Raw genomic sequence first — 12,672 nt, 5'->3', positions numbered from 1 at the left:
CTGTGAGTGTGTGTGTGTGTGTGTGTGTGTGTGTGTGCGCGTGTGTGTGTGTGTGCGCGTGTGTGTGTGTTTGTGTGTATGTGTGTGTGTGTGTGTGTGTGTGTATGTGTGTGTGTGTTTGTGTGTCTGTGTTTCTGTTTGTAGGTGTATGAACACGTGCTGTTGCGTGAGTGCGTACATGCGTTTGTGTGTGTGTGTGTGTGTGTGTGTGTGTGTGTGTGTGTGTGTATTTTGTTTGTTTTGTTTGCTTAACGCCCAGCCGACCACGAAGGGCCATATCAGGGTGGTGCTGTTTTGACATATAACGTGCGCCACACACAAGACAGAAGTCGCAGCACAGGCTTCATGTCTCACCCAGTCACATTATTCTGACACCGGACCAACCAGTCCTAGCACTAACCCAATAGGGGCCAGACACCAGGCGGAGCAGCCACTAGATTGCCAATTATAAAGTCTTAGGTATGACCCGGCCGGGGTTCGAACCCACGACCTCCCGATCACGGGGCGGACGCCTTACCACTAGGCCAACCGTGCCGGTGTGTGTGTGGTTGTGTGTGTGTGTGTGTGTGTGTGTGTGTGTGTGTGTGTATGTGTGTGTGTGTGTGTGTGTGTGTGTGTGTGTGTGTGTGTGTGTGTGTGTGCGTGCATGCTTGCGTGTGTACAGGTGTATTTCTGACAGTCTGTGTGTGAGTGTGTCCGCGCTAAGTCTCCTACGCCTGCTTGTATGTCTGTATGTATACCCGTTTTGCTTGTGGTCCGTTTCCGTAAACATCCTCGTCCGGGTGTGCCCCTGAGTGTGTCAGTGTGTTTTACGTATATTTCTGTTTGTTATCACAGTCCACATCCAGTTCCTCTGTCCGGGAGCTTTTCGGGTACATGAAATATAAATTAAGATTGTATCACTTGGAGTAAACTTAAAGGGGAGCCCCTTAAAGCCCCGGCACTGTGCAAGTGGTCAACATAATCTGAGAGTGTGTTACGTAAATGTCATTGTTATCGCAGTCTTCATTCAGTTCCTCGAGCGTTGTGTGTACATGAAATATAAATTAAGATTTTATCACCTGGGCCGAATAAACTTAAAGGGGAACCGCTTAATGCTCCGGTACTGTGCAACACGTCCACATAATCTGAATGAGTCATCGACAAGCGATAAGAACGAACTCGCGCAATCACGCCCAACAAAAATGCAAGTTTGAAAAAAACAAAGTTTTTAGAAGAGGAAGATGGAAAAGTCTCGGACACAGACGAAGAACATGTAGCCAAATTGTTAGTTTTATTATGTGACATTGTATGTGGTGATGAAAACGATATGGCTCACACACAAAAAAAAGAAAAAAGGACGGGGCTATGGTTTTTGTCAGGTCGATTTTAGGGGTGACCTTGTTTGACAGGATGTGACAGGATGCCTATACACAGTACCATCAATCGGACAAATGATATGTACAGCTGACATAATTACCTTTTCGAGCATATAAAGTTCAACTAAAATAAATTGCGTTTTAATGCTTTTCTTAGCGTGCGAAAATTGTTGCAATAATTTTTTGGCCAATTTTATACGTTCACATAAAATGTTGATTGCTGTGATAAACCTTCATGGATTTGCAATAATTGTAACGGAGACAAAAATTTGAAACGTCACGTGTATCCAACAGGTTAACTCAAAATCCATGCAGGTGCCATGCGGCAAAGATGGAACACATGGAACAGTGTTCCAGCTTTGCCGCCTTCTGTTCCATCTTACCCTCATCAAACAATAAACTGAACACTGCTGTTTTATTCACGTATTCAATTCTCTTTTCGGTTTTGTTGTGTTTTTACCTTCTATAAGTTTTATTGAATGATTGATTGATTTGTTTGACAGTATTGTGGAACCTGAACGGTGGTTACCAGAAGAAATGGGCTGCGCTTTGTCAGCAGTGAGAAACGGAGATATGGTGTTCCTGTCACAACGCTTAAAAGACGTAAAGAAGGAAAAAACTAAATAAAAAAAGAAGAAATAAAGTGCACACAGGAAGACCTTCTACACTAACACCAGATTTAGAACTAGTTAATAACATTCATGAAGCTGAGATAAATTTGCCAACGTCAACCCAATCGTTGTTTCGTACACTGGACTTGGAGATTCTGTCATTATGAGTGCTTGATTTCAGCAGCAAATGTAAGCCTACCTGCCGCTGATGTCCTGCAACGCACAACCACAAACATCACGAGAAAAAAATCATCACATCTTCTCCTTACAAGCAAAAGCTGTAGATTTCCCCTGCAAAAGGGAATGCAGGTCAACAGAAGAGAGGAAAGAAGGAAGCTACACAATCTTCTGCTAAAAAAAACCCAAGTGGGGAACATCTTCTGCTCAAAGGAAGAAAAAGGGGAACATTCTTAACGATGCGTTCTATCCTGAAGGCAAGCACTTGGTACTGATTCATGTGTGGCACCAACTCCCCTGAGGACATGATACAGTGCCAGAAGTGCACACAGTGGGCACACGAGGACTGCACTGACAGCAGAGGGCAAGAGGACTTTGTCTGCGAAATCAGTTCTTAAATCTGTTCTTAGTTATTTGCTTTCAGACTTTATGCGTATTGATTTTTACATTTAGTCACTTGGGCAGGTAGCCCTTTTATATCTGTTTGTCAACTTAAGAGGGGTACAAATGAAGCTGCGAAATCTCGTGGTACTGCTTCATTTGTGGCACCAACTCCCCTAAGGGCATGATACAGAGCCAGAAGTGCATACAGTGATCACACGATGACTGCGCTGACAGTAAAAGACAAAAGGACATTGTTTGCGAAATCGGGTCTTATCTTATTTTTTATTTTATTTTTTTAAGGTTTTGTTTCTCAGGTTTTTTTTTACACCTAGCCCTAATTTATCTATTTATTTTTCTCGTTTTAGGCTTAAATTGTTCTCCGATTTGTTATTTCCTTGGTGAAAATCACAATATGATGTGGGACAAAAAAAACTTTAAATAAAATGTCTCAATCAAAATGTTATGGCGTTTTTATTTCTCTTGTGTGTGTGTGGCAAAGTGTACTTTTGTGCGTGTGATTGGAGAGTGTGTAGGTGTATATGTGTGTGTGAGAGACACAGGCAGAGCTAGAAAGAGAGTCAGTGTGTTTTTGTATGTGTTCCGAGTTTGACGACACAGTGTTCCACTTTACACACCCATGCGTCCAACCTGGAACAGATGCAGACATTTTTATAATGATCAGTCTGATGAGTTGAGTGACTTTTATTTTATTTGATGTGTTGTTCGTTTATTTACTAATAGACTCTATTATATGATAATATATGATAATACGCTTTGCAATATCCATGTTGTTGTCTGGTACGGTTATTTCACCTTAACTGTTCCGGGTTTGGCGACTTTCCCCTACCAATAATGTTCTCAGACAACATAATCAGTTCCCCCGCGGGTTAGGGGGAAGAATTTACCCGATGCTCCCCAGCATGTCGTAAGAGGCGACAAACGGATTCTGTTTCTCCTTTTACCCTTGTTAAGTGTTTCTTGTATAGAATATAGTCAATGTTTGTAAAGATTTTAGTCAAGCAGTATGTAAGAAATGTTAAGTCCTTTGTACTGGAAACTTGCATTCTCCCAGTAAGGTAATACATTGTACTACGTTGCAAGCCCCTGGAGCAAATTTTTGATTAGTGCTTTTGTGAACAAGAAACAATTGACAAGTGGCTCTATCCCATCTCCCCCCTTTCCCAGTCGCGATATAACCTTCGTGGTTGAAAACGACGTTAAACACCAAATAAAGAAGAAACATAATCAGCCTGGCAAAATACGACAAGGCTGTGAAAAATATCTTTTCACTACGCCTGCGCAGTCTAGCGAATGCAACGAAATGGTCACGACAGTGGTACCTGTGACGAAAGGACACCCTTGGCACGAGGTACTTAAACTGTCCCTAAATTGCAGGTGGGCTGTTATGCCAGGTACACTGTATACTTGCCAAAAATAATAGACAAAGGGACAACAGAAAGTATCCTTTCTGGTCGAGGTAGGGGGGGGGGGGGAATGAGAAGTCTTCTCTTCAGAGATATATTATACTGAAGAACTATTACACCACATTCAAAGACTGCGGCAAACGCAACCACTTGGTGAATGTAACAGATATCAGATTAACGATGATTGTTTTTTTGGTTTCACATTATTATCGTTTAGGCCAGGCGCAGGCAAATTGTGTTGAACATGAGCAAACACTTGTTTTAAGCCAAGCCTGGACAGCCAAAGCCATACTATGCAGAAATGGCCACGTGTGTGTGTGTGTGTGTGTGTGTGTGTGTGTTTGTGAATGTGTGTGTGTGTGCGTGAGTGTGTGTGTGTGTGCGTGAGTGTGTGTGTGTGTGTGTGTGTGTGCGTGCGTGCGTGCGTGTCTGTGTGTGTGAGCGGATAGGTCTATTGTGTCACATTCGTTGCAAACCGGCTTGAACATGATTCATAGTGCAGTATCAACCACGTTGCACACAGTCAAGTACCACAAGAGCGCGCTAAAAATAACCAGCGGGCTATACAGTCAGTTTAAACTTAGCTTATCCAGGACGTAGCAGACGAGAGTGTATGAAGTGGGCGCCAAACATGGCGGCGGTGCTCAAGTGGTCTGTTCCAATGGAACGCGGAATTGGGAAGACAGACAGCGCTACAGCGCGTTAAATTTGTTTCAATCAGAAAATAGTTTCAATAATTCCAGCTTAATTGCCAGGCGCTTAATTCAAGGACGTGTTCGTGAAACAATCAGCATGCAAGTTTTTGACAGAATGGTCCACTAGGCCAACCGTGCTGGTTGATGATACAATGATGAGGCCATGACATCGGAAAGAGCGTGGAGAGCACGTTAAATCGACGTGCATGATTGCAGGAGTATTTCGTCACAATAGAAACAAAACGACTTGAAAATGTCGGCCAATTTTTTTTTATTTTTATGAATGTATTTATCATTTTGTTTGCACCAACTATTCAAAGCTCTTGTAACACTTAACTGACACCAGTGTCAATCTGCGGTTTTAAGTCAGTAAAGAAAATATAATAAATAAAAGTTCCCCACTCTGCACAATACAGTGTTCTAGATGATCGAACGTGTAGCAAAAGACCTGTACGCGTACGTGTAGACATTGCGTCACCCGTGACTCACTTTTTTCTCCAATGTTCCAACTCATACGTTGTTTTGCTCCCACCAAGACTGCAGATCTTGGCAAACGCGTGACGTAAAAACTAGATTTGATGACGTTACCCGTACACGTTCCCGTACACGTGCTGAAAAGTGCCACATCTAGATCTTGATAAAAAGCAGCCTGGTTGTTGATTTTTTGTGATAAGGTTGAGCTCGTGGTTGTAGAAGCTTGTTTTGTTCTGACTGGCTGAACTTTGCCAAGTGTGAAAACTTGTCGAGAAATTAAAAAAAATCCCAGCAATAAAGAATCTTAAGTTTAAATTTAATTTATCCGAAGAAACCAAAAATGCAGAGAGAGCATGCAGCCAGGCTGTTGAATTTGTACATGTGTCCAAGTGGACCCATGCTGTTATCCAAGGTAATATAGCCTGGCCAAATTTGTGGCGGTTTACAAGACCATGTCCACGGGGGACAAGTATCTTTAAAGGCACAGTACGCCTCCCGTAAACCATCACAGATACTGTCAGGCTTCTGCACACAGTACAAACACCTTTTCGTTTAAACACTCACCGCTTGAGAACATCCAAGGTGCCCTACGTAAAGAGCGAGCAATTTTCAAAGAATTAATTTTGCGGATTGTCTGATCAGACAATCGGACGGTGCGTTTTGGCGCTAGACCTAACTTTTAAAATCTAAATAATAAATTGACAGCTTGTTACACAAACATTCTTAAATCATAAACGAATTATTTTTTTCATCAAGACAAGATCAGTACAATTCGAAGTTTTGAAAGTTTGAAAAAAGAAAAGCCCGGAAGCAGGGTCACGCAAGGTCGTGGTTCTCGTAGCAGACGACGGTTATGCCTATCGCCAGTTCATCTGAACAGTCAAAAGCCATCTCTATAGTTCGTGTGAATCGCAGCCGTTTGTTGCGTTTAGATTCAGGGGTACATAATAACGTGCTATTGCAGATAAGCTTACAGCGAGTCGCATTGAAATCACAAACTGACGACTACATTGTGAAAACAAGTTGCGTAAGGCGAAAATACAATATTTAGTCAAGTAGCTGTCGAACTCACAGAATGAAACTGAACGCAACGCAACGCAGCAAGACCGTATACTCGTAGCATCGTCACTCCACCGCCCGTGGCAAAGGCAGTGCACGTGGAATTGACAAGAAGAGCGGGGTATTCGTTGCGCTGAGAAGGATAGCACGCTTTTCTGTACCTCTCTTCGTTTTAACTTTCTGAGCGTGTTTTTAATCCAAACATATCATATCTATATGTTTTTGGAATCAGGAACCAACAAGGAATAAGATGAAAGTGTTTTTAAATTGATTTCGAAAAAAAAAATTTGATAATAATTTTTATATATTTAATTTTCAGAGCTTGTTTTTAATCCGAATATAACATATTTATATGTTTTTGGAATCAGCAAATGATGGAGAATAAGATAAACGTAAATTTGGATCGTTTTATAAATTTTTATTTTTTTTTACAATTTTCAGATTTTTAATGACCAAAGTCATAAATTAATTTTTAAGCCACCAAGCTGAAATGCAATACCGAACCCCGGGCTTCGTCGAAGAGTACCTGACCAAAATTTCAACCAATTTGGTTGAAAAATGAGGGCGTGACAGTGCCGCCTCAACTTTCACGAAAAGCCGGATATGACGTCATCAAAGACATTTATCAAAAAAATGAAAAAAACGTTCGGGGATTTCATACCCAGGAACTCTCATGTCAAATTTCATAAAGATCGGTCCAGTAGTTTAGTCTGAATCGCTCTACACACACACACACACACACACACGCACACCACACACACACACACACACACACGCACGCACGCACACACATACGCACATACACCACGACCCTCGTTTCGATTCCCCCTCGATGTTAAAATATTTAGTCAAAACTTGACTAAATATAAAAAGGAAACTGGATCACACGGGTTCACGATGGCTCAGGGGTAAGATAAACCACGCAAAAATAAATTCTTTGAAAATTGCTCGCTCTTTACGGAGGGCACCTAGGATGTTCTCAAGCGGTGAGTGTTTAAACGAAAGGGTGTTTGTACTGTGTGTAAAACAAAACCCTGACAGTGTCTGTGATGGTTTATGGGAGGCTTACTGTGCCTTTACAGGCTGTACATGTTCAGGTCTATTTATTCTGCACTGGGGGTTATTTCTTGTAAAAGAAAACTCAGAAAAACCTGTGTGTAAAATTGCTTCGACGAGATACGCTCGGGTAGAGAACATTTAAAAACAAGTCGCGTAAGGCGAAAATACAATATTTAGTCAAGTAGCTGCCCTTTTTCAGCAAGACCGTATACTCGTAGCATCGTCAGTCCACCGCTCATGGCAAAGGCAGTGAAATTGACAAGAAGAGCGGGGTAGTAGTTGCGCTAAGAAGGATAGCACGCTTTTCTATACCTCTCTTTGTTTTAACTTTCTGAGCGTGTTTTTAATCCAAACATATCATATCTATATGTTTTTGGAATCAGGAACCGACAAGGAATAAGATGAAAGTGTTTTTAAATTGATTTCGAAAAAAAAATTTTGATAATAATTTTTATATATTTAATTTTCAGAGCTTGTTTTTAATCCGAATATAACATATTTATATGTTTTTGGAATCAGCAAATGATGGAGAATAAGATAAACGTAAATTTGGATCGTTTTATAAATTTTTATTTTTTTTTACAATTTTCCGATTTTTAATGACCAAAGTCATAAATTAATTTTTAAGCCACCAAGCTGAAATGCAATACCGAACCCCGGGCTTCGTCGAAGATTACTTGACCAAAATTTCAACCAATTTGGTTGAAAAATGAGGGCGTGACAGTGCCGCCTCAACTTTCACGAAAAGCCGGATATGACGTCATCAAAGACATTTATCAAAAAAATGAAAAAAACGTTCGGGGATTTCATACCCAGGAACTCTCATGTCAAATTTCATAAAGATCGGTCCAGTAGTTTAGTCTGAATCGCTCTACACACACACACAGACACACACACAGACACACACACAGACACACGCACATACACCATACCCTCGTTTCGATTCCCCCTCGATGTTAAAATATTTAGTCAAAACTTGACTAAATATAAAAATGTAAGAGTCTAAAAGCTTTGCTGGTTAGTTTAAGGGTGGATACAAAATGTAATTCTAGATGAGGTGAGCAGCGAGTTGTCTGTCAAAATGTGCGTCTGAAAGAACCGATGCTAGCTTGTATAGATAGAGATCATAGAATGAGTGGGATAAATCGTGGGCGGTTTGGAGATAGGTGTCGGGGGTGGTAGTGTTCGAAGAGCATGTGAGGAGGAAGGGGGGAGGGGGGAGAAGGGGGGAGGGGAGGGGAGGGTTAGGCGAGGGGGTGTGGTAGAAATCAAACTCATTACTTTTGTATAGTCATATCCAGACGAATAACAACAGTATTGAAAGGGGTCATTTTATGATGCAATGGTGTGCAACATTGTTTGTTTGTTTGTTTGCTTAACGCCCAGCCGACCACGAAGGGCCATATCAGGGCGGTAGGTGCTGCTTTGACAAATAACGTGCGCCACACACAAGACAGAAGTCGCAGCACAGGCTTCATGTCTCACCCAGTCACATTATTCTGACACCGGACCAACCAGTCCTAGCACTAACCCCGTAATGCCAGACGCCAGGCGGAGCAGCCACTAGACTGCCAATTTTAAAGTCTTATGTATGACCCGGCCGGGGTTCGAACCCACGACCTCCCGATCACGGGGCGGACGCCTTACCACTAGGCCAACCGTGCCGGTGCAACATCAATGGCAAGTGAAGTCCAACCCATCTGCCAATGAGCATTTTCCTGTTGAAACCCTGCCGAACTGGGACTCCGTCACGGCGGAGGGCTGACCGTGCACCCAAAAGCGGACTCAACCAAATGGGTATTTTTTGAAAGCTTGGGGCCTGCCAAACATAAAAATCGATGTTAACAAAAAATATTCAAGGGCGCACTTTCTCTTTTCAGTCAAAATTCAACTATACCCTGAAGAGTGATGCACGAGCATTTCAGACGCTTGCCTCTGAAAAAAGAAGTTCTCAGCCAAATTACGAACTCAAACTGGTACGTTTTACATATAAATGTGTTAGTTGGTATCTTTTGATTATCACAAAACAATTTGCGATTGCTTTGGCAGAGGATGCTGGTGCCACTATCATTATTATGAACCCTACCCTAAATCCAGGAAAGACGTCGTCCAAAATGTAGGTAAGTTTTGATTAAAAATAAATTCACACAAGACTAGTATTGTTGTTTGGCTTCAATGGATATATTTTCGTCAGGTATGATGTCTTTACATAATATCTATAAAATATGAATGGATTTGAACCATATACTATGTCACTATGACCTTCCAATCTTCCTAACCCCCAGCCCAGTAAAGCGTGCGAGACGTTTCCTGAAAAAATGTCGCTTTGTGGTGACATGATTAGTTTCCAGAACCCCATTTCTGACTTTCGAAGTTTATCTATGTATACATTTAGCAATGCACGAGCAAAATATGACAACTTAATGGTGCCTTTTGGTTTAATGCTATGGTAAAAAATCCTAGTGATAGTGTTTACAGCTTGAAACAAAACATAACAGAGGGGAGTAGTCTTCCTCAATCTGGTTCAGAGCATAATGTATTTCTATTTTCAGAGGTAGCATTATTTCTGATAAGAGCTAGAGCCAATATAATGATGCTGAATATTTGAAAAATGAACTTTGTGACTCATCTGAGTAGCAGAAGAGCCTTCGTGATCGTCAGCGTAAGGCTGGCTGTCTTCAAGGCAATTCCTAGATGAACAACTTAACACTGCGTTCGATTATTCGCCCGTTTCTTAAGCTAGAGCTTTGAAACTTTACACGCGTCTAGGGCTACATGAACGCTTTACAATACATACAATATAGTTGACTCTCGCGTTATTTAAAGGTCACAACAAGGTCATTACCAGGCAAAAACGAGGGAAAACCGACGGAAAGTACCATTTTCTGCAACTGTTTGTTAGAAAAAGCTTTCAAATTCAATTATTTTTGGGGGATTAACGCATCTCTAGACATGACAATCATCCGATTATCAGACATCAATTGTGGAGGTCACGACAAGGTCATTACCAGACAAAAACGAGGGAAAACCGAGGGAAAATACCATTTTCTGCAACTTGTGTGTAAGTAAAAGCTTTCAAACTCCATCTTCTTCTGGTATTGGCGCATCTCGAAGCATGACAATCATCTGATTAACAGTCCTCAATTTTCAAGGTCACAACCAGGTCATTACCAGATAGAACCGAGAGAAAACCGAGAAAAAATACCATTTTCTATAACTTTTTTGTAAGTAAGAGCTTATAAACTCCATCTTCTGGGATTAGCGCTGATTTCTATGACCCTGAAATCCCAGGAAAGTTTTCTTGGCCCATGCCTAGCTTGAAGGTCATGGCAAGGTCAAGTTTACACGTTTTCTATTTGTGTTCGGCTATTTTCTAAGCTAAAGCTGTTGAGGCAGATTCATGACATCTTCCTTCGCCCACAGGGGCTCTAGGGGGGTGGGCGGGGCTGGATGTAATAGGGGTAGAAGAGAAGGGGAGAGAGAAGAAAAAGTCAATGTTAAGGTGTTCATCTACCGATAGCCTTGCGGTCTGCAAGCCTGACTCTGAGGATCACACCGGCTGTCCTGGCACTCAGACGAGTCATAAAGTTGATATATTTTCCGTCGTTTTACCCAGTAATGACCTTGTTGTGTGACCTTTAAATATTACGAGAGTCAACAATATTTGTTTCATGTCTTATAATGCCCTAGACGTGTGTAAAATCCCATCCTTGTCATGACCTTCAAACATTGCATGGGTCAAGAAAACTTTCCAAAGACTCATTAAAATCAGCGCTAATCCTAGAAGAAGATGGAGTTTATAAGCTCTTACTTACAACAAAGTTGCAGAAAATGGTATTTTCCCTCGGTTTTCCATCGGTTTTATCTGGTAATGACCTTGTTGTGACCTTGAAAATTGAGGACTGTTAATCAGATGATTGTCATGTCTAGAGATGCGCCAATACCAGAAGAAGATGGAGTTTGAAAGCTTTTACTTACACACAAGTTGCAGAAAATGGTATTTTCCCTCGGTTTTATCCGGTAATGACCTTGTCGTGACCTCCACAATTCATGACTGTTAATCAGATGATTGTCATGTCTAGAGATGCGCTAATCCCAGGAAACAATTGAATTTGAAAGTTCATTCTTACAAACAGTTGCAGAAAATGGTACTTTCCCTCGGTTTTTCTTCGGTTTTACCTGGTGATGACCTTGTTGTGTGACCTTTAAATATTACGAGAGTCAACAATATTTGCGTTATGTCTCATAAATCCCAAGACGTGTGTAAAGTTGTAATTAAGCTTTAGCTTCGAAAATAGCTGACGTCCAGAAAGTATTTTATTTGACCGTAAAAGATATTCCCAAATAGAAAACGTGTAAATTTGACCTTGTCATGACCTTCAAAGTAGGCATGGGTCAAGAAAACTTTCCTCGGACTTCAGGGTCATTGAAATCAGCGCTAATCCCAGAAGAAGATGGAGTTTATAAGCTCTTACTTACAAAAAAGTTATAGAAAATGGTATTTTCCCTCGGTTTTCTCTCGGTTCTATCTGGTAATGACCTTGTTGTGACCTTGAAAATTGAGGACTGTTAATCAGATGATTGTCATGCCTAGAGATGCGCCAATACCAGAAGAAGATGGAGTTTGAAAGCTTTTACTTACACACAAGTTGCAGAAAATGGTATTTTCCCTCGGGTTTCCCTCGTTTTTACCCGGTAATGACCTTGTCGTGACCTCCACAATTGATGTCTGATAATCGGATGATTGTCATGTCTAGAGATGCGTTAATCCCAGGAAACAATTGAATTTGAAATCTTTTTCTTGTAAACAGTTGCAGAAAATGGTACTTTCCCTCGGTTTTCCCTCGTTTTTGCCTGGTAATGACCTTGTTGTGACCTTTACATAACGCGAGAGTCAACTATATTTTACGTATTGTAAAGCGTACATGTAGCCCTAGACGCGTGTAAAGTCTCAAAGCTCTAACTTAAGAAACGGGCGAATAATCGAACGCAGTGTTAAGTTGTTCATCTAGGAATTGCCTTGAAGACAGCCAGCCTTACGCTGACGATCATGAAGGCTCTTCTGCTACTCAGATGAGTCACAAAGTTCATTTTTCAAATATTCAGCATCATTATATTGGCTCTAGCTCTTATCAGAAATAATGCTACCTCTGAAAATAGAAATACATTATGCTCTGAACCAGATTGAGGAAGACTACTCCCCTCTGTTATGTTTTGTTTCAACCTGTAAACACTATCACTAGCAATTTTACCATAGCATTAAACCAAAAGGCACCATTAAGTTGTCATATTTTGCTCGTGTATTGCTAAATGTATGTAGATAAACTTTGAAAGTCAGAAATGGGGTTCTGGAAACTAATCATGTCACACTGAACTCGCACCACAAAGCGACATTTTTTCAGGAAACGTCTCGCACGCTTTACTGGGCTGG

Source organism: Littorina saxatilis, linkage group LG7 (assembly GCF_037325665.1).
Source record: "Littorina saxatilis isolate snail1 linkage group LG7, US_GU_Lsax_2.0, whole genome shotgun sequence".
NCBI classification, from domain to species: Eukaryota; Metazoa; Mollusca; class Gastropoda; order Littorinimorpha; family Littorinidae; genus Littorina; species Littorina saxatilis.
Note: the sequence above shows the minus strand (reverse complement) of the source record.